The sequence below is a fragment of the Acinonyx jubatus genome, chromosome C2, assembly GCF_027475565.1.
Source record: "Acinonyx jubatus isolate Ajub_Pintada_27869175 chromosome C2, VMU_Ajub_asm_v1.0, whole genome shotgun sequence".
NCBI lineage: Eukaryota > Metazoa > Chordata > Mammalia > Carnivora > Felidae > Acinonyx > Acinonyx jubatus.
In genome coordinates this window covers 148,723,221-148,741,335 of record NC_069384.1, presented here as the reverse complement: position 1 = coordinate 148,741,335, position 18,115 = coordinate 148,723,221, and the positions used below count along the sequence as shown (strand labels likewise).

General features: G+C 44.6%; 1 protein-coding gene across 8 annotated transcripts in view; it reads left to right on the top strand.

The window, feature by feature from the left end:
- MYRIP (myosin VIIA and Rab interacting protein) overlaps positions 1-18,115 on the top strand; it is a 366,936-nt gene that overhangs the window by 60,088 nt on the left and 288,733 nt on the right. Inside the window, exon 1 of one of the 8 annotated variants that reach the window (XM_053221636.1) lies at positions 15,186-17,524. The exons of the other annotated variants lie outside the window; for them this stretch is intronic. The gene's annotated coding sequence lies outside the window, so the exon portion shown is untranslated. Of the gene's footprint in view, positions 1-15,185; positions 17,525-18,115 lie in introns of those variants that run through there. 8 annotated transcript variants of the gene reach the window in all.

The window sequence follows — 18,115 nt, the reverse complement described above, 5'->3', positions numbered from 1 at the left end:
CAGAATTGACAAAAGCAAATAATACCCATAAATCTGCAGGGCTCGTATATGATTTGATACCTTATGTTGGCAAGTGACCTTGTCTTCTGTGCCCAAGGTATCTTCACTTGGCCGTGGTCTCAGTCATAATTGAGCCCTTAGCAGCTGTCCTCTCCAGAAGTCCAGAGTGAAATGTTTCTCCTTGGGCTAGCTTGTGTTGTGAAGAACATAGAGTCACGTTTGGGTTTTCATTTGTAATGAGAAGTCAAACCAAGCATCATTGTATTTTTGTATGGAATTACATTTTTGGTTTCTAAGATGAATTTCACATAAAGTTAACAGCACATAGCTTACACGTGTAGTTGGACTTTGATAAATAGATGCACAAATGGGTGTGCCTGGGTAGCTCAGTTGGCTAAGCAGCTGACTCTTCGTTTCGGTTCAGGTCATGATCTCACAGTTCATGAGTTCGAGCCCTGCATCAGGTACTGACAGTACGGAGCCTGCTTGGGATTCTCCCTCTTTCTCTCTCTCTGCCCGGCCTTCTCTCTCTCTCTCTCTCTCTCTCTCCCTCTCTCTCTCTCTCTCTCTCTCTCTCTCTCTCTCTCAAAATAAATAAATAAACTTAAATATATATATATATATATATATATATATATATATATATATGGATATGGATGGATACACACACACACACACATAAATGTAACCAATATGCTAATGAAGATGTAGAACATTCCATCATCTCCCACAGTTCCCTGCCTCCAGTCAGTCCCCTTGTCTCAGTAGTATTGACTGTTTTGATTTCTTTATTTTTTTAATTTTTTTTTTAATGTTTAGTTATTTTTGATAGAGAGAGAGAGAGAGAGACACAGAGTGTGAGCAGGGGAGGGGCAGAGAGAGAGGGAGACATAGAATCCGAAGCAGGCTCCAGGCTCTGAGCTGTCAGCACAGAGCCTGACGCGGGGCTGACTGTTTTGATTTCTATTACACGGTAGGTACTCTTTAGGATCTGGCTGTATTGATGTATGTATGTATGTATGTATTTATTTTTGCTCAGCACGGTGGCTTTGAGATTCATCCGTGTTGTGGTGTACATCAGCAATTAGTTCCTTTATTTTGCTGGGTAGGACTCCCCAGTGTGAGCCATGCTGCCCCAGCTTGTGGACCCCTCCTCCTGTTGTTCATTGCGTCCTTTCCAGATTCTAGCTGTTACGAACAAGCTGCTGTAAGCGTTCTTGTACAAGTCTCTGTGTGGGCTGTGCTTTCATTTCTCTTAAGCAGATACTTAGAGGTCAAATTGCTTGGTCTTAAGGAGGTTCACACAAGTAGAAAGTACAAAAAACCAGTGTGTATCCACTCCAGTCATAGCAACTACTGGCATCCAAAGGCAGTTGCAGACATGGTATTATTTTGCCTTGAAATACTTCATCATGCATCTCAGAAAAGGCGTTTTATTACGTGGCATAATGCATGTTAACAGCTAACAGAATTAAAATAATTCCTTACTATTGCCTGTTATTTGGTGAGTTTATCCAGTGGTCTTTTTTTAAAAGGTCTTTTTATGGTGAGTGTTTTCAACGGAGAATGAAAAGTGTCCACTCACTAATAAATGTTTTGAATCTAAAGTCCCTTAGTTTTGTCGTGACTTCTGACTTAAATCAGCAGGTCAGAGCAGGACTGGGTGCCCCCGGGAATAGTTTTACTTTTGATTTGTTGTTCTCATGGTCAGGCAGAGTTAGAGATGGAGCTTAGTTTTGTTGTAATTTTCCCCTGAGAAGGTCCTTTGTGGCAATTTTTTCCATTGATCTCCCTCCAAATTCTATTAAAAAATTTTTTAGCCATAACTTAAGTGTTCTTTTTCTTTTTCCAAAACCATGTATTTAGGTTGGGTGGGATATTTTAACGCGTGCAGAAAGGACAGCATGGTCGTCAAGGTGGGTAAGTGGAGAAGGGCACGGTGTGGAATGTTACAGCCTCCATTTTTTCTAGGGCTCCCAGTGAGCGACCAGAAGATCCCCCACTCCCCCCAGCAGCTTATGATGGGCACAGTCACATCACAACTGGGATATATACATCAGCTCTTATGTATCACCTCTTATGCGCACGCAGAGGTCTTACTACATAAAGTGATTCCGTGGACCCCATGTCAGTAAGGTTACGTGCTTTCCCAGTGCTGCAGATGTGGGGCATTGCACATTTAATTTCACGAAAGACTATGTGTAGAGTGGGACTGTTTGGAGGGAGACCAAGACCTGGAAAGTCCTGAGACTGGTAGACATGCAGTACCAGAAAGCGGAGGGGGCACTTACTTACAAGTTCAGTGGAGTGAATGCCGATTGTGCTTAGCTCTAAGACACACAACAGCATTAAAGCTACGAATAGAGGATGTTGGAGAACACAAGACATGTTGATTTCTGTTCCTACCTTCCAGGGAGCTTGGGTCTAATCTACTCAGGTACAAGTGTAGAATATGTACATTATACTTGGTTGATTTTATTCTTTGCTTTTTCTGTTTTTGTCAGATGATTTCATGCAGACAGTAGAAATCAAAATGGTAAAGAAGATCTTATAATGAAAAGCACAATGCCCTCTGCTTCATGTTTAATCATCTTGTTCTTAGCTCTTAGTCTCCCTGGAATTACCCCCATAAATCTAAAAAGTATGCTTATATTGCTGTTTCTTGATGAATCAATTTTAGACATTCCTTCAGTTCTCTGCTCTGAATGGGCTTTTGCTCACTTATGCTACCATTAGCTTTTGTTTCTTGATGTTTCTTATCTTTGTTTCTTGATATTTCTTGAATTATTTTTGGCTTGGTTTTCTCTTAGTCGTCTTTCAACCTTATATGATAGATAGAGACCTTTGAGTCTTACCCCATCAACTTTTGCTATCCCTTCTTGATTCTGACAGTGCAGATGTGCATATTGGTGCCCCTGCCTTCCCTGTACCACTCCTTCGGCTTTCTTTAGCTCACATCAATCTTTGCTCTTACATACTCAAGGCCGAGGCCATTCACAGGCTCTTCTGCAAACATACTTGAGCCTCTCCAGTTTTGTTCAGAAGCTGACGCTAATGTTGAAAATCAGCAAGCAGCCCTTAAGTAATTATGATGGAACATATTATCTGTGCTCCCTCTCCTTTTTTAGAACTTCACTGGAATCTGTAGGTGGCTGATTGTTCTCCTTTTCTCTTTACTTTTATAAATTAATTGCACTTTTATTTCTTTGCTGTCATTTTGAAGTAGTCTTGGGAAGGAGGGAGAGGCAGCTAAGTGTTTGTTTAGTCTTCCATCTGGACTTGCTGGTCAGGGCCGTGAGGTGCAGAGGTGACGAGCACTCCGGTGGCATGAACCCAGAGCACGCTCGCAGTCCAAGGGATGTGGATACGTCTCCTTCTATCACCTCTTCTCTTAGGCTTGGTACCCAGCTTCCTGAACCTGGAAGGTCAAAAAGAGTCCAGAAGAAGCTGGTTCATTGCTGTATGGGAACATTGTCCTATTCTCAGGAAAGTTGACATTTCTGGAAAGTCTGTCCTCACTTTCACTTCACCTCTGTGGATAGAGTGTTTGGGGGTGGGGTGGGGGGAAGGCAACCCATGCAATGGACCCTGTTCTTTCGGTCTTGGATCCATAATTCCAGGCATCAGCAATGCCTGCTGAGAGGCACAGCCTCTCATGGATTTCAGGTTTCTACATTTTTATTTGCTTGACTGCCCTCTCTACTTCTAGTGTTGGTCTCCTGGACAGAGGAAACTGGGTTCAATATATTGTCTACACAGGATTCACTGAGAATAATAAAGTTAATTTGTATAAAAACTCAGTGTGTTCAACGCTGTGTTCAACGGTGTACCCTAACAGCTAATGAGATTCGTCATCGGCGTATGAAGTTTCTCTATTGCCTTCTTTCCTTAGTTATGCAACTCTTAAAGAATCTTTCTATGGTAGAAAAAAGTAACTAGACATATCTGCTGCACTGAAGGCCATGCTGTTCCAGAATCTTACCCAACCGCTTTATTCCTTAGAATTTGAGTTTCTGGGGACGGTTGGAGTGTGGGAACCCCGGCCGGGATGAGTGTGGTATCTTTAGCAGCTCTGAGCCTGGCACCAGGCTCCCATGGAAGTTCTGGGCCAGCCAGGATTTTGATGACATCATTTATGGCAGCCACAAAGCCTCAGAGGGGGAGCAAGGCCCTGATTGGAGGAAGAAGTGCTAAACATAGCTTCCTAGGCTGTAGGCAGACTAGTGGACAGACCACCATAGGGCAGTAAGGCTGGGGGCGGGGACGGCCAAGTCGTGTTGCTTCTTTGTTAGACTCCTCGTGCTTCCCATGTGACTCAGATCCAGGAGGCCCAGCATACATCTGAGCATGCCAGTCTCCCTGTGGTAGCCTACAGAGGGCCTGGCCCCGGACTTGTACCTCGTCCCTCCTCAGGGGGCTGTGTTCGTTTGAGTATTGGGCATTTGGCCTGGTGTTCCCTTCTCTCCATCTGCCTTTCTGCGTTTCTGGCATACTTAATTTGAAGAACTTCTTTTTCTTCTGTGATGTAGCCTATCGTGATGCTCTGTCAATAGCTGCTCAGATAAACAGATTAAATTAGTAAAATAAATAAATGAGGTGTCATCTGTACGGTGGAGGTAGAGAGTGCTCGTCAGATACGTCATGTGTTCCTGCACATTTCCCAGCCTCCCCTCCTCCTCTGCGGTGAGGTCGAGGCCATGTAACTAAGTCCGGCCAATAGGCTGTGGGAGGAAGGGTACGTGGCACTGTTGGACCAAGACACTTAAAAGCTGATACTCCTCTCTATCCCCCTGCCCGCTGTGGGGACCCTGGAGGCCTCATGTTGAAACGTGGCATCACCAGATGGACGGAACCCAATCCCTAAGACATTGGATAGAACAGAGTTTCTGATGGCCAGCAAGGGACTTTATGTGACAAAGAAATAAACTTTTATTGGGTTAAATCGCTGAGGCCTCGGTGTTTATTTGTAACATCAACATACTCTAGTATTGCTTTGAGTAATATAGTTTCTGGGAGCTCAAAGGGACCGGAGTATTCCTTGTTTCTCTGCCCTTGACTTGCAGCTGAAGAAGCAGGCTCAAACAGTGCAGATAGCGGGAGAGCCTGGCCAGGCCCTGAGGTTCTGGATGCCAGGGCGCCTGGCCTTCTTCCACCGTCTGGCCCCTCGTGTGGTAGAAGATACCGTGGAAAGATCTCCAGACACGCAGTCGCATCATAGTTTAGACCCTATGATTTTACATTGTCAGGCGCGTTTACAAAGTGGTTTTAACAGTGACTGTTCATTGCACGGTACTCTGGTGTTCAAATTGAGTCTCGGAGGCATTTATGAGATAGACACAGCCTTTACAGTTTTCCATTTAATACATGCTTGCCAGAAGCTAGTTAGCAGCTGGATAACTTCCAAACATTTGCTGGTGCTCTAGTGGACCTGTCTGTGGTGGAGCAGGGGTTAGAGGTAATGAAGTGGTTTCCTGTAACTGCGACTGGCCATTAATTGCCAGCGTTTGCTGAACTGACGGTCTCCTGAAGCCTACCACGCACCGCGGGGCCAGGCTGGACCGGGCCAGCGGAAGGAAGGGAGGGAAGGGTTGAGAGTGCTTCCTGCCTGTCTTTGTCTGAGAGGCTCTCGGGGATGGGGGATGGTGGTGTGCGAGCTTCTCCCCCTTTCCCTGTGTTAAGGAAAGGGAACCAAAGGCACTTGGAGACCTGCTTCTGCCGCCCCCTGGTCTCAACTGCTCACTTCTGATAGGACCCGCACCTGCTTTGCCCCGTGTGGGGGAGGGCGGTACGCCACCGCACAAGAGTCAGGTCCAAGTGTCTTGAGGAAATAAGAGCTGCCAGGCATGTGGAAGAAGCACTGTAGGGAAGAGAAGCGTCTCCCCCGGTCTAGAAATAGTTTGTGTTTCTAGTCTGTTCTACAGACGCTCCTTTGAGGATTCATCGCCCCCCTTTTTTTTAAAGTAGAAAGAACACAGTACTTTTAATAAAATGGGTCAGTGATCTTTCTTCATTCAAAATTCATTTTAATTTTCAACAAATTAAAATTTTATTACAAGAACTTGAGTGTTCAAGAAGTTTCTTTTTCAAAAAGTAAAACGCCTTTGTTCTCAGTGTCTTTTGTTGGGACGCTTAAATCGAGCTCACGAATGAACAAAGGCCCCCGGTTGTATCCGTCTCTGAATTTGGAAGTCCGATGGCCTTGTCTTTACTCGGTTGGAATAAGTGGGCCCTACGGTTGATGAGATAGCTGGGCGTTCACAGAGTGCCTCTGCCTGACATCTCCACACTGGCCCTTTGTAGCTCCTCATACTCCACACTGACACCGTGGCACTGACCTGTCCAGTTAATGAATCTGTCATCTCAGAGGGGACAGGAGGGACTCCTTCCTCTGCAGCAATAGATCAGCATGGCCAGCCAGTCACCTGGAAGGGCCCTGAAAGAACAGAGCCTGAGAGCAGGTGCATTTTAAAGTCCAGTGGAAGGTCTGGTATGGTTCTGTTTGAATGTCACTTTGGGAAGGGGAAGGCCCTGTGAGTCAGAACCGGGAGACATCGGGAGAGAGCCTGGAGACCTGTGGGGGCAGGTGCAGGGACCTCAGAAACAGGTGGGGGGCGCAGGGTATAGAGTATCAATCTCAAACTAGAGGGGACCTCCCAAGATTTTTTTAAGAATCTCCTTTTTAGTTATTATTAGAATTTTTATTAATAATGAAAAGGTCAAATATACTAAATCAGAGTTGTTGGATTATTTCAAAATCATGGACTTAATGTCAGGACCCTCCTGGGCAATTGAGAAGGGAATGAAAGGGCAGAGGGAGAGAGGGAGAGCTTTATAATTTTAATAAGTGTCTTAGCTCTTGAGGAATAGTCCGGAAGGTGGACTTACATGTATAGTTAAGACTTATGTGTATAATTAGAATGTTCTAGAGAGTTAGAAATAAAAACATCAAGGGGCACTTGGCTGGCTCAGTCGGTTAAGTGTCTGACTTTGGCTCGGGTCATGATCTCACAGTTCGTGGGTTTGAGCCCCACATTGGGCTCTGTGCTGACAGCTCAGAGCCTGGAGCCTGCTTTGGATTCTGTGTCTCTGTTTCCCTCTGCCCCTCCCCCACTTGCACTCTGTCCCTGCCTCAAAAATAAACTTTTAAAAATTTTTTTTAAAATGGGGCGCCTGGGTGGCGCAGTCGGTTAAACGTCCGACTTCGGCCAGGTCGCGATCTCGCGGTCCGTGAGTTCGAGCCCCGCGTCAGGCTCTGGGCTGATGGCTCAGAGCCTGGAGCCTGTTTCCGATTCTGTGTGTCCCTCTCTCTCTGCCCCTCCCCCGTTCATGCTCGGTCTCTGTCCCAAAAATAAATAAACGTTGAAAAAAAAAATTTAAAAAAAATTTTTTTTAAAAAGAAAGAAAACCATCAAGGCAGACCCATGGGAATACCTACATCTCGGTGGAAGGTAGGAAAAAGGAAAGACTTCCTGAAGAGGGGAATTTTTAGATCTGATTCTTGAAGACGGACAGGATTTTTTAAGCGGAATGAAACAAAGGTCTGGGTAACAGGAAGCATCCTGGGCAAAGTAATAAGGACATGTTTTCTCAGCCCCACATCGGGACCTGTGGGGGGCCGTGGAGGAAGACAGTAGTTTTGCATCCACTGTTCCTGATCATAAAGGATAGAGTGTGGTGTTCCAAGAATGTCACCTCCTCTTATTTCTAGTGACCCTCAGAAAAACGGTTTCTTATCCATTGCCAAAAGGGGGAAACTGAGGATCCGAAAAGATGTTACGTAACTTACTCAGATTGTACACAGTGAGAGGTAAATTCAAGCCAAGGCAGTTTCACCCCAGAGCTGAGGCCAGTAACTAGGATAGATAGCACACAGCCTTGGCATTGAACCAAGGCCACCCAGGCGCCATGGGACGTAGTAGGGGAAGTTAGGGCCATCTTAGAAAATCTGGTACCTGTGCTTGCTAAAACTTTGCATATTGGAGGGGGGAGCTAGGAGGGCTTGATTTAGGATATGGGAAAGGGTAGTTGGGACATTATAGTAGTCATTAGTCCCCTGTGGCATTGAGCTCTTCAAATATGGCTTGTCCAAATTGAGATGTAGTCCAAATATAAAGTACACTCTGGATTTCGAGGATCTAGTGTGAAAAAAAGCTATAAAAGATATCAGTAATCATTTTTATATTGAAAACAAAACATACCTAAAATTACATTTTAAATAAAAATACAGTTAGAATTATTTTTACCCATTGTTTATTTTATTTTTATTTACTTATTTAAATGTTTTTATTAGAGAGAGAGAGAGAGAGAGAGACAAGGGGAGGGACAGAAAGAGGGAGAGAGAGAGAATTCCAAACAGACTCCGTGCTGCCAGTGCAGACCCTGACTCGGGTCTTGAACCCATAAACCATGAGATCATGACCTGAGCCAAAACTAAGTCGGATGCTCAACCCACTGAACCACCCAAGCACCCTGTTTTTTTGTTTGTTTTTATTTTTTTAATGTTTTATTTATTTTTGAGAGAGAGAGAGAGAGAGAGAGCACAAGTGAGGGAGGGGAAGACAGAGGGGAAGACACAGAATCTGAAGCAGGCTTTAGCCCAGAGCCCGACGCAGGGTTCCAACTCACAAACCATGAGTTCGTGACCTGAGCCGAAGTCAGACACTTAACCGAGTGAGCCACCTGGGCACCACCCCCCCTCTTTTTTTTAATGTGATTGCTAGACTACTTTATATACATGTTTCACATTAAGCTTTTATTGGACAACACTAGTTTGGAATGCAGGTTAAGCAGTTTGGAATTTATAAGACCAAAAAGTAAGCTTTCTTTCTCCATTTTGTTTGGTGCTAGTGCTTTTCTGTATGAGGTTTTTAGGTATCTGAAGGGTCCAGGCAATGTCTTAGCTACCAAATTGTATATTGACCTTTGCTTTCAAGTATTGTCGTCTCTCTCAAGTGAAGGTGGTCTCAGAATAATGTCCTGGTTTGGGCCTTACTATGTAGTTTAAAAGGAAAGTCCATTGTGTTCATGCTATATTCACTGCAGAAAGTTTGCACATCTCAGGATGGAATAAATCCTTTGATGTCTCTTTGAAGTTAATGGTTGACCAACTATGTCATGACCTTTGAAATAATATGTGGCTTTAGAATAGCCTTATCTTCATAATTTGTATAGTGTCTCTGGCACCATAAAATTAAATTATCATGTATTTGCCTATGGGGCCTGCCTTTAGGAATGGCCAGGGGAGTTTGTTGCTGCAAATGTGGTTGTAGGGTAAAAGGGAATGATACTAAAGCTTCCATTCACTTTTAAATGTGTACCCTTTGAAGATGTGTAGTTACTAATTGGGAGGTTCTCGTTCCATTCACCCCATAATCCCATAGTCTTTAATAACAGTTTCTTACAAGGTTGCTTTTGTGGTGTTAAGTTCCTGATCTTATTTACTTTTCCACTGCAAATGTCAGAGCTTCAACTCTGTTGGGCTGTGATAAAGCTTCTTGGCACAAATTCTTGGCCTAGCCCTCATTCCTCCAACCCCTGGCTGCGGAAGGCATTTCTTTGGCATTAGGTGTGCACAGATTTCAGAACTTGAAAGGGAGGAAGGAGGAAGGTTTCCAAGCCACTGAAAAAGCAGCTGTCTCCAACCACAGTAGTTCAGGCACATACACAATCATCTGACCAGAGACACAGAGCTGGTGAGGGCAGATGGGCAACATGGAGATCAGAATTTCTTGTATTTCCTCGCTCTGTGGTGTGTTGCTAGAATAACTTGCTTGTTCTGTGAACTTCTTCAGTTTCTGGATGTGGACCTTAGCCTTGGTGGCCAGCAGCTGCCTTCCCTTCCCTCCTCACCAGCTCCTAAAGCCAACAGTTCTTAAGCCGACATGTTCATAAGGAAATTCATGAACAACCTGTTTGACTCACAGGTGACTTTTAATGGGCTCCTTCACCCCAATGGGAGACTCCTGGTCCAGGGTAGAGATTCCTTTGCTGGAAATTGGAGCAAGGCCTCTAATTCCAAGAAGAGCTCAGCCCCAGGTGCGCCTCGAGTCCCAGCCTTCTTCAGCTCACCTGGCCCCTGTTGGCCTGACTCACGGGCTCCCATTCTGCATTAACTATTAATGTGTGTAAGCCTAGGAGGCAAGTATCCTGCCCTGGCTGATTCTTCTCCCCATGCCTCAGGCCAAACCCAGAGTGCCTAGCTTCTGCATGTCTAAGTAGATTCTGGGTCCCAACACGTTGACATACCCAGTAAGTTGCCAGGGCCTTTGGAATTAGTTCAGGAATGGAGTGTCTCCTTTGCCCCTACCAGGCTTCCCCAAATGTTGGTGTGTGGTCAGCCTCTGTAGCTGTGCTGGTTGAATGCTGGTCGTCTCCCACAATGTAATGCTTCGCTTGCCTTCTATGTCTTCTGCGCTGAGCAACTCATAGCCACCAAGGCCTGCTTTGCCCCATTCCATGCCAGGAATGTGCCTGGAGCCTGCATGTCCTCCCTTCCCAAGGCTGCTCCTGGCCACTGGTTAGACAGACATGGTTTTGTATTGCTCTCGGAATCCCGTCTCTAGAGCTCCCTACCCTACTGCTCTACACACCAGGGCTGGCGTCTACCTGAGTGCTCTTGGCAGATTGCCACCCTCCCCTGAACCAAGGCTCAGGCAAGGTCCGGTCAGACTGCCCGATGTCTATGGCTTGTGTCCCTCCCTGAGCCGCATCTCTGAGCCCCAAGAGGACCGACACTTCCCCAGACCCTGGACTTTTGCCATATGGTCTTGCCGTACCCTGCTCTTGTGTCCTCCCCTTTTCTTCCCTTGCCTTCTCCTTCCCCTCCTGGGTTGGCTCCCCCACAACCAGGTTTATCCAACTGGGGGGTCCAGGACAAAAATTCTAGAAGCTTCTATTCCTGTGAGAGCATAAAAAACATCTGTGTGTGGTCCTGAAGCAGAGCATAATGGCCTAGGTTGTCTGCCGTGCTTTGGTGACGCGTGGTGAGAGAGGGAGAGAAAACTCTTAAAATTCATTGTTGACCGTATTTTTGATCCTCCTTCCTTGGCACAGTATTTATTCGTTTTTACATGAACCTCAGAGCAAAAGCATGGGGGCGGTATGTAAGGCCAGATGCTCAACTGTACTACATGTCTCGTTGAAAATACAAGAATGAAGGAGTTCATCAATGTTGGTTTGCTTTATGGCCGAAGAAGCCTCACCTGACATGTGACCATGGGTATGTTCCTTCATCTTTAGTGCTCTGCTTTTCCCACTGTGCACGAAGAATGATGGAGGTGCCTATCTGGGGGCTGTGAGGGTTCCGTGGATTAATACACGGACAGCCCTGTGGACAGATTTGGGACATAGAAAGGACTCGGAAGAGCTGTTGGTGGCTTGCTTTTGGCTGGTTCATCTGGTGCAGGAGTTAAATCATTGCAGTTACATTTATATTTTCATATCTGTTTAATACATTCAAATGGTTTTATGGCTTGGCTTTTCCTAAAGCGAGATACGTTCTCTTTCTGATTATTAGATGATTCTCAACAGGTAGAAAGGAATGCTTGAGTTTGTTTTATAGCCAATGCTTAATTGTTTGGACCTTTTAAAATAAGTTTTCATTTAAATTCCAGTTAGTTAACATACAGTGTAATATTAGTTTCAGTTGTACACTATAGTGATTTAACACTTCCATACAGCACCCGGTGCTCATGGTGACAAGTGCCCTCCTTAACCCCTGCCACCTCTTTAACCCATCCCCACCCCCACCTCCCTTCTGGTAACCATCAGTTTGTTCTCTACAGTTAAGAGTCTGTTTCTTGGTTTGCCTTTCTCTCTCTTTCTTCCCCCCTTTCCTCTTTTGTTTTGTTGAAATTACCCCTGCGAATGAAATCATATGGTATTTGTCTTTCCAAAAATACTAATTATTTGAACCTTTGATGTCTGTCTCCACTTTGTATATTCACTCGAGTCCTGACCCACCATGGCCAAAGGAGGCTTTTTTCCCTTAGATTTGGACACTCTCACTCCTTTTCATTTAGGGAGGTTTCTCTATATAGTTTCTGTTGCCCTGCATGCCTTCTGTAGGACTGCTTAGTAGCTTCTTTTCTTTCTGATTACAGAAACAAAGTATTTCTATATGAAGTAGAAAATGGCTCAGTGGGCCCATGAAGAGTGGATTTATGAGAAAATCACACTTTCTGCTTTGACACCTTAAGTATGAAAGGGAAGCTTTTAAATATAAAGTAGAAGCCCTGTACGCAGGCAGGCACCCCAGCAGGACTATAATTGACCTTAGATGCTGCCACCGAGAGTGTTTGTTTTCTCCTGGAGCGACATTTCTGTCTCCAAGGCAGTTTCCAAAATCTTGCGTGTCACAGCTCTACAGTCAGCAGGGCCTCCGAGCACTGTACAGACAGTGTCCATCCATTAGTCCCTTTATTCTGAAGGCTCTCTGCCCTCATGTGACATTAAAGCCCTCAACATTGCTGATGTGCTCAAAGCCACCTGACACAGAGGTGATTCTGGCCCACTGTTGCCATTATTGGGAACAGCAAAGGATGCCTCTGGTTGGAAAAGCTTTACATTGAGAAGCCTGTCCCTAAAACTGACATTGTCAAACCTTCGTTTCGTCTCTGAAGTAGAGAGAAAATATTCTAGAGCAAATGATGGGTTTAAGAGCTAAAATAGGATGTAAACATCAGTCCTGAATTCAAGCATAGCCCGCTCGATTTATAAATGAAGAATCGAAGTCCCTGGGAGTTAAGCGTGTTACATAAAGCAACACAGTAAGTGATACTGGCAGTCTCATCCTGTTCCCTCAATCATGACAGTGTGTCTCTTGTTTAGTCTTTGTTTTGCAGTGCAGTTAGGCATTCAGTTAAATGTCAGGAGAGCTACACTCCACAACCCCCACCTACTTTCAAGGGAATATTTAATTTAAGCCCACTGTATTGTTGAAATACAAGCAATCATGATTTAAAATAAATTTGTTTTTTAAGGCATTTGATTCTGAAAATTGAGAAATGAATTTGCATCCTTCATTATGAAACTCATGCATATTCACGTGGGATATTACAGCCCAGCTCTAGGTACGTTGTACAAATGCCAACAGCTGGCTGATTTCTGCTTCCGGGAAGTGGAACAGAGGTACTTCTCCCTATTCCTTCTGCTAAGTACAACTAAAAACGCCAGACACTATATCTAGATAAATGGAAGGAGACTGTGAAAGGTAGCTGGAAGAAGGCAGACTGGCTAAGTGCCCCTGGAACTGAAGAATGACACAGTGGCAAGTTCCCTGGGCTTTCTTTGTGCCTCATATAAATCTGAGATTTGGAAGTGAAATATCTGGCAGCCTGGAAATGCAATGGTCATGGACAAAAAAAGCCTCAACCCCCCCACCCCGCCACCCCCAAAACAAACAAGACCATCCAACAAAAGCCAAAGAATCAGGAAAGGAGTAGCTGAACAAGACTGAAAACTTGTAGACAACAACTGCTATCCTCGATCCAAACACCACAGAAGAGGATCTGGGGCTCCCAGCCCCACCCAGAGAAGGCCAGGTAGGGAGCTGAAACTCTGAGCTTCAATGGCCACTAACAAGCCCCCACCTCTCTTGTGGTGTAAATGGGGCCCTGTAGGGAGCCAGACTTCTACCTGCACCCGGCAGAAACAAAGTGCTTCTCCCCATCCCTGCCATGGTGGTGTCAGTGAAGGACTAGGGAAGAGTCAAAACTTCCAGCACTGGCAGAGATAATGAGGCCATCTGCCCTATGGAGTTACCGAAGACCATTTGGGGGGCTGCAGTTCCTACCCAGCAGTAATGAGGAGTCTCCTCCCCGGGTGTCAACAGAAGCCAAGTGGGGAGCCTACACTTCTCCCCCTATCTGGCAGCAACAGTGCCACATTGGTGTCAGAGAAAGCCAGCTAAAACAGGCTTAAATAAGACCTAGAGTCTTAGAACATAATACAAACATGTACAGTCTTCAGTAAACAAAAAAATTGCATACCAAGAACCAGGAACATCTCAAACTGAATGCAAGTAGACAATCAGTAGATGCCAACGCTGAGATGGCAGATATGATGGGAATAGGCAGTATTTTGAAGCAGCCTTGATAAAAATGGCTCAACCAGCAATTTTGAACATGTTAGAAACAAGCAGACAAAACAAAACGAAAAGCCTCAACAAAGGAGTAGAAAGTTTGAGCAAAGAAATAGAAGGTATGATGAAGAACAAAATGGAAATTTTTGAACTGAAAAATATAGTAACCGAAGCTCAAGAACAGAATGAAAGGGTAGAGGAAAGAATCAATGAGCTGGAAGATACAACAATAGAACTTACCAAATGTGAACAACAGAGAGACAGTGAAATGAAACAAAAAAAATGAACAGAGCCTTAGTGGCCTGTGGGACTATAATAAGGTATCTTACATTCGTGTTATCGGAGTTTCAGGAGAAAGAGGGCTGAAAAAGTACTTGAGGAAATAATAGTTGAAAACTTGCCAAAGTTGTCAAGAAAGAGACACAAGCCTACAGATTTAAGAAACTGATAGAATTTAAAACAGGGTGAACTCAAAGAAACTCTCTTCTAAATTAAGAAAAGAAAAAATCTTGAAAACAGCCAGAGGAAAATGGCACGTTACGTACAAGGGAAAAACAACTCGAATGACAGCAGATTTCTCGACAGAAACTGTGTAGACCGGAAGGAAGTGGTACTATCATTATTTTCTTTTAGGTGCTGAGAGAACTGTCAACCCAGAATCTAATACACAGTGAAGACAGTCTTCAAGGGTGAAGAGAAAAATCAAGACATTTTTAGGTGAGGAAAAACTAAAGATGGGCCAAAGAAAGTTCTTTAAGCAGAAATGAAGTGACAAAAGAAGTAAATTGAAAACATCAGAAAAGAGGAATTTGATAAGCAAAAATAGGAGCAAATATAATATTTTTTATTCCCTGGTAAATATGTTTTTTAAATTATGCTTGACAGTGGAAGCAAAATAATGCCATTGTCTGACGTGATGCTAAATGTATGTAGAGGAAATATTTCAGGCAATTATATTGTAAACAGAGTAAAAGGACTTAAAGGGAGATAAGATTAATATATTTCACCTGCACTGGTAAAAATGACTACATTAGCAGACAGTACTATGTTTTATATATATAAAATGTCATACCTACTAACCACTATAAAAGTTATACAGATAACATTCTAAAAACATTAGATAAATCAAAACGAAATTCTAAAAAATGCCCAAGTAACCTGTAGGAAGACAGGACAAAGAAAATAGAGAATCAAGAGAATAAACAGAAAAAAAAAATAGCAAACTTAAGCCCTAACATATCAATAATTACATTAAATATAAATGGCCTACATACACCAACCAATTAAAGACACAAATTAGCAAAGTGGATAAAAAGACACATCCCAAAGATATGCTGTCTGTAAGAAACCTGCCTTAAACATAACAATACAGGCTGGTTGAAAGTGAAAAAAGAAATATCATGCAAAACTTAATTAAAAAAACACAACAACAGGGGGCGCACCTGGTTGGTTCAGTCAGTTAAGCGTCCGACTTTGGCTCATGTAATGATCTCACCTCACCTGAGTTCGAGCCCTGTGTCAGGCTCTGTGCTGACAACTCAGAGCCTGGAGTCTGCTTTGAATTTTGTGTCCCCGTCTCTCTCTGCCCCTCCCCTGCTCATGCTCTGTGTCTCTCTCTCTCTTTCTCAAAAATGAATAAACATTAAAAAAGAACCAGGAGTGGCTATATTATAGTGGATAAGCTATATTGCAGAGCAAAGAAAATCACCAGAGACAGAGGAAGAAGGCATTACATAAAAAAGGGTTGCTGTACCAAAAAGATGTAGGAATCTTAAACGTGCATGTACCAAACAACAGACCTTGAAAATAGGTAGAGAAAAGCAGGTAGAACTGAAACCAGAAGTAGTCAAGTCAACGATTAGAGATGGAAACTTCAACAACCTCTCTGAACAGTTAACAGAACCACTAGGCAGATAATCAGGAAAGATACAGAAAAAACCCAACACCACAGTCAACCATGGAGAGGCAGTAGGTTACTGTGGAAAGAGTCCAGCACCAGGTTATAAAGAGCCACCACGGAGAAGAACATGAGTTGGAAGATGCCTCCAAATTGGAAATCGGTAACTTTGTCCATCAGTCTGTGCCCTCAGAGCGAGTCTTAGCTCTCCCCATCAGTGTCTGCAGACCTAGTGTGTGCAGGGCCAGAAGAGGTCAGAGAGTCCCGCGGCCGATCCTGAGAGCTCACTCAGTCCTCCCTCCACTCTTGTAGCTAACGGCACTGAGGCTGCTCTCCACCCCTGGGGTCTGTGTATTAGGCACTGACAGTGCCCAGTGTCAGGCACCAGACCCTTAGGCCTCACTTCCTAGCAGTGTGCTTGCATTTCCTCAGAGCCTCGGCCCAAGCTTCTGAATTGGATATGTTAAAGCAACCATAATTTGCATATAAAATCTAAAGTTACATTTGCATGAATGGTGTTACCTCTAAAAATACGTAGACCAGATTTTCAACGAGGACAGAATGCACAGAGTCTCTAGAACTACTTTAGAACACGTGACCCTCTGGCAAACTGCATGTATCTAGAGGCAGCAGTATGAACTCTCAGCTTTTTAATTTCTTGCCTGATCAACCATCACTGAAAAGTGAATAGCTCAGCATTAGGAACCTTCTCGTGCAGAGACTGGCAAACGATGGACCCACGGGCCAAATCTGGACTGCCACGTGTTTTTGTATGTGAAGTTTTATCGGAACCTAGAGAGCAACATCAGAACCAACTGGGAACTTGTTGGAAATGAAATTCTCCTGCTGCAAACTATTGACTCAGAAACTCAGGGGTGACACTCAGCACTGTGTGTTGGAGAAAAGTTGGAGAACCCGTGGATTACAGTGTCCTGCCATACACTGGCTAGTGCTGTGATATGGCAGCACTTAGTACTTAATACCTTTGTCTTCTCTAAGGATGCAGTTCAGCCAACATCCCTGGATGCTGTGGCCATGCCCCTGATCCCTTACTGTGCCTGAAAGTACATAGGCTCTGGCCTCCCAGGGAAGCAGGCATGCGACCGCAGTGTGCCGTGTGGAGTCTTCTAGGGATGCATGAGCTCTGCAAGCCTGGAGTGAGGAGGACGGAACTACCAGAAGTGATAGACTTTCCTCGTCACGTCTGTGTTTCTGGAGGTAGGGTGTAAGGTCCCCCTTGAGACAGGCCTCGGGAAGCAGGATGAGTGAGAGCCACGCCCAGGTTGCAGCGGTGAGCCTGGAGCCCAGGCTTGGAGCTGGAGGAGGACAGCCCAAACTGGAGTGCCAGGCAGATGGGATCACCACAGCACAGGCAGCAGCAGACGGCTCAGGGAAGGACGAGACTGGGCCAGAGGGAATGGAAGAGTGTTGCTCTTTCTTTTGCGTGCCTTGGTGTGCTGGGCTGCAGGATCTGAGGACGTGATTCAGGATAAAGACCTAGCTCTGGAGTCCGGCTGGAGAAGAAGCAGAGAGCAGCAGTACCTGAGGTATTCTTATTGTTTCTAAAAATCAGAGTCGCGCCCACAGATGAGAGGTGTTATCAGTCTCCAGCGAGGCATCAGCCAGGAGTTGAGGGTCAGAGGAAGTGATAGAATAGTCCGTTATTCAGGTGTAATTCAGATGAAGGCTCCATCACTGAGACTGTAGCTAGATGTAATCTGAAAGTTGCCCCACCAAAGAAGTGGGCAGAGCAGGTAGAAACTGCCTCTCTTCTAAGCGAAAGTGGCAAAAGTCATTTTGAAAAAGCCAAGAACCGGGTGACAGGGATAACTCTGTGATGGAGAATGAACCCAGACATCATGAGGCAGGAACTTCTGGATAAAAGGTTGAGTTTAAAGTTGTCCAGAGACAGGGTCTGAGTGAGAACATGTTAAATACAAGTGGGAAGGTTCCGAGGCAGTGGCTGAACAAGGTCTTTGTCAGGTGGTTATTATGTGTTTATGTGGTTAAAGGGCCAGAGGCTGGATGGGATTGGTGTGTTACCCAAGATGTGAATAATAAAAATATGCAGTGAATACAAATGAGATGACCTTTAAAAAAAAGAGAGAGAGAAACCCCCAACTTGTGCTTCCTTCTCC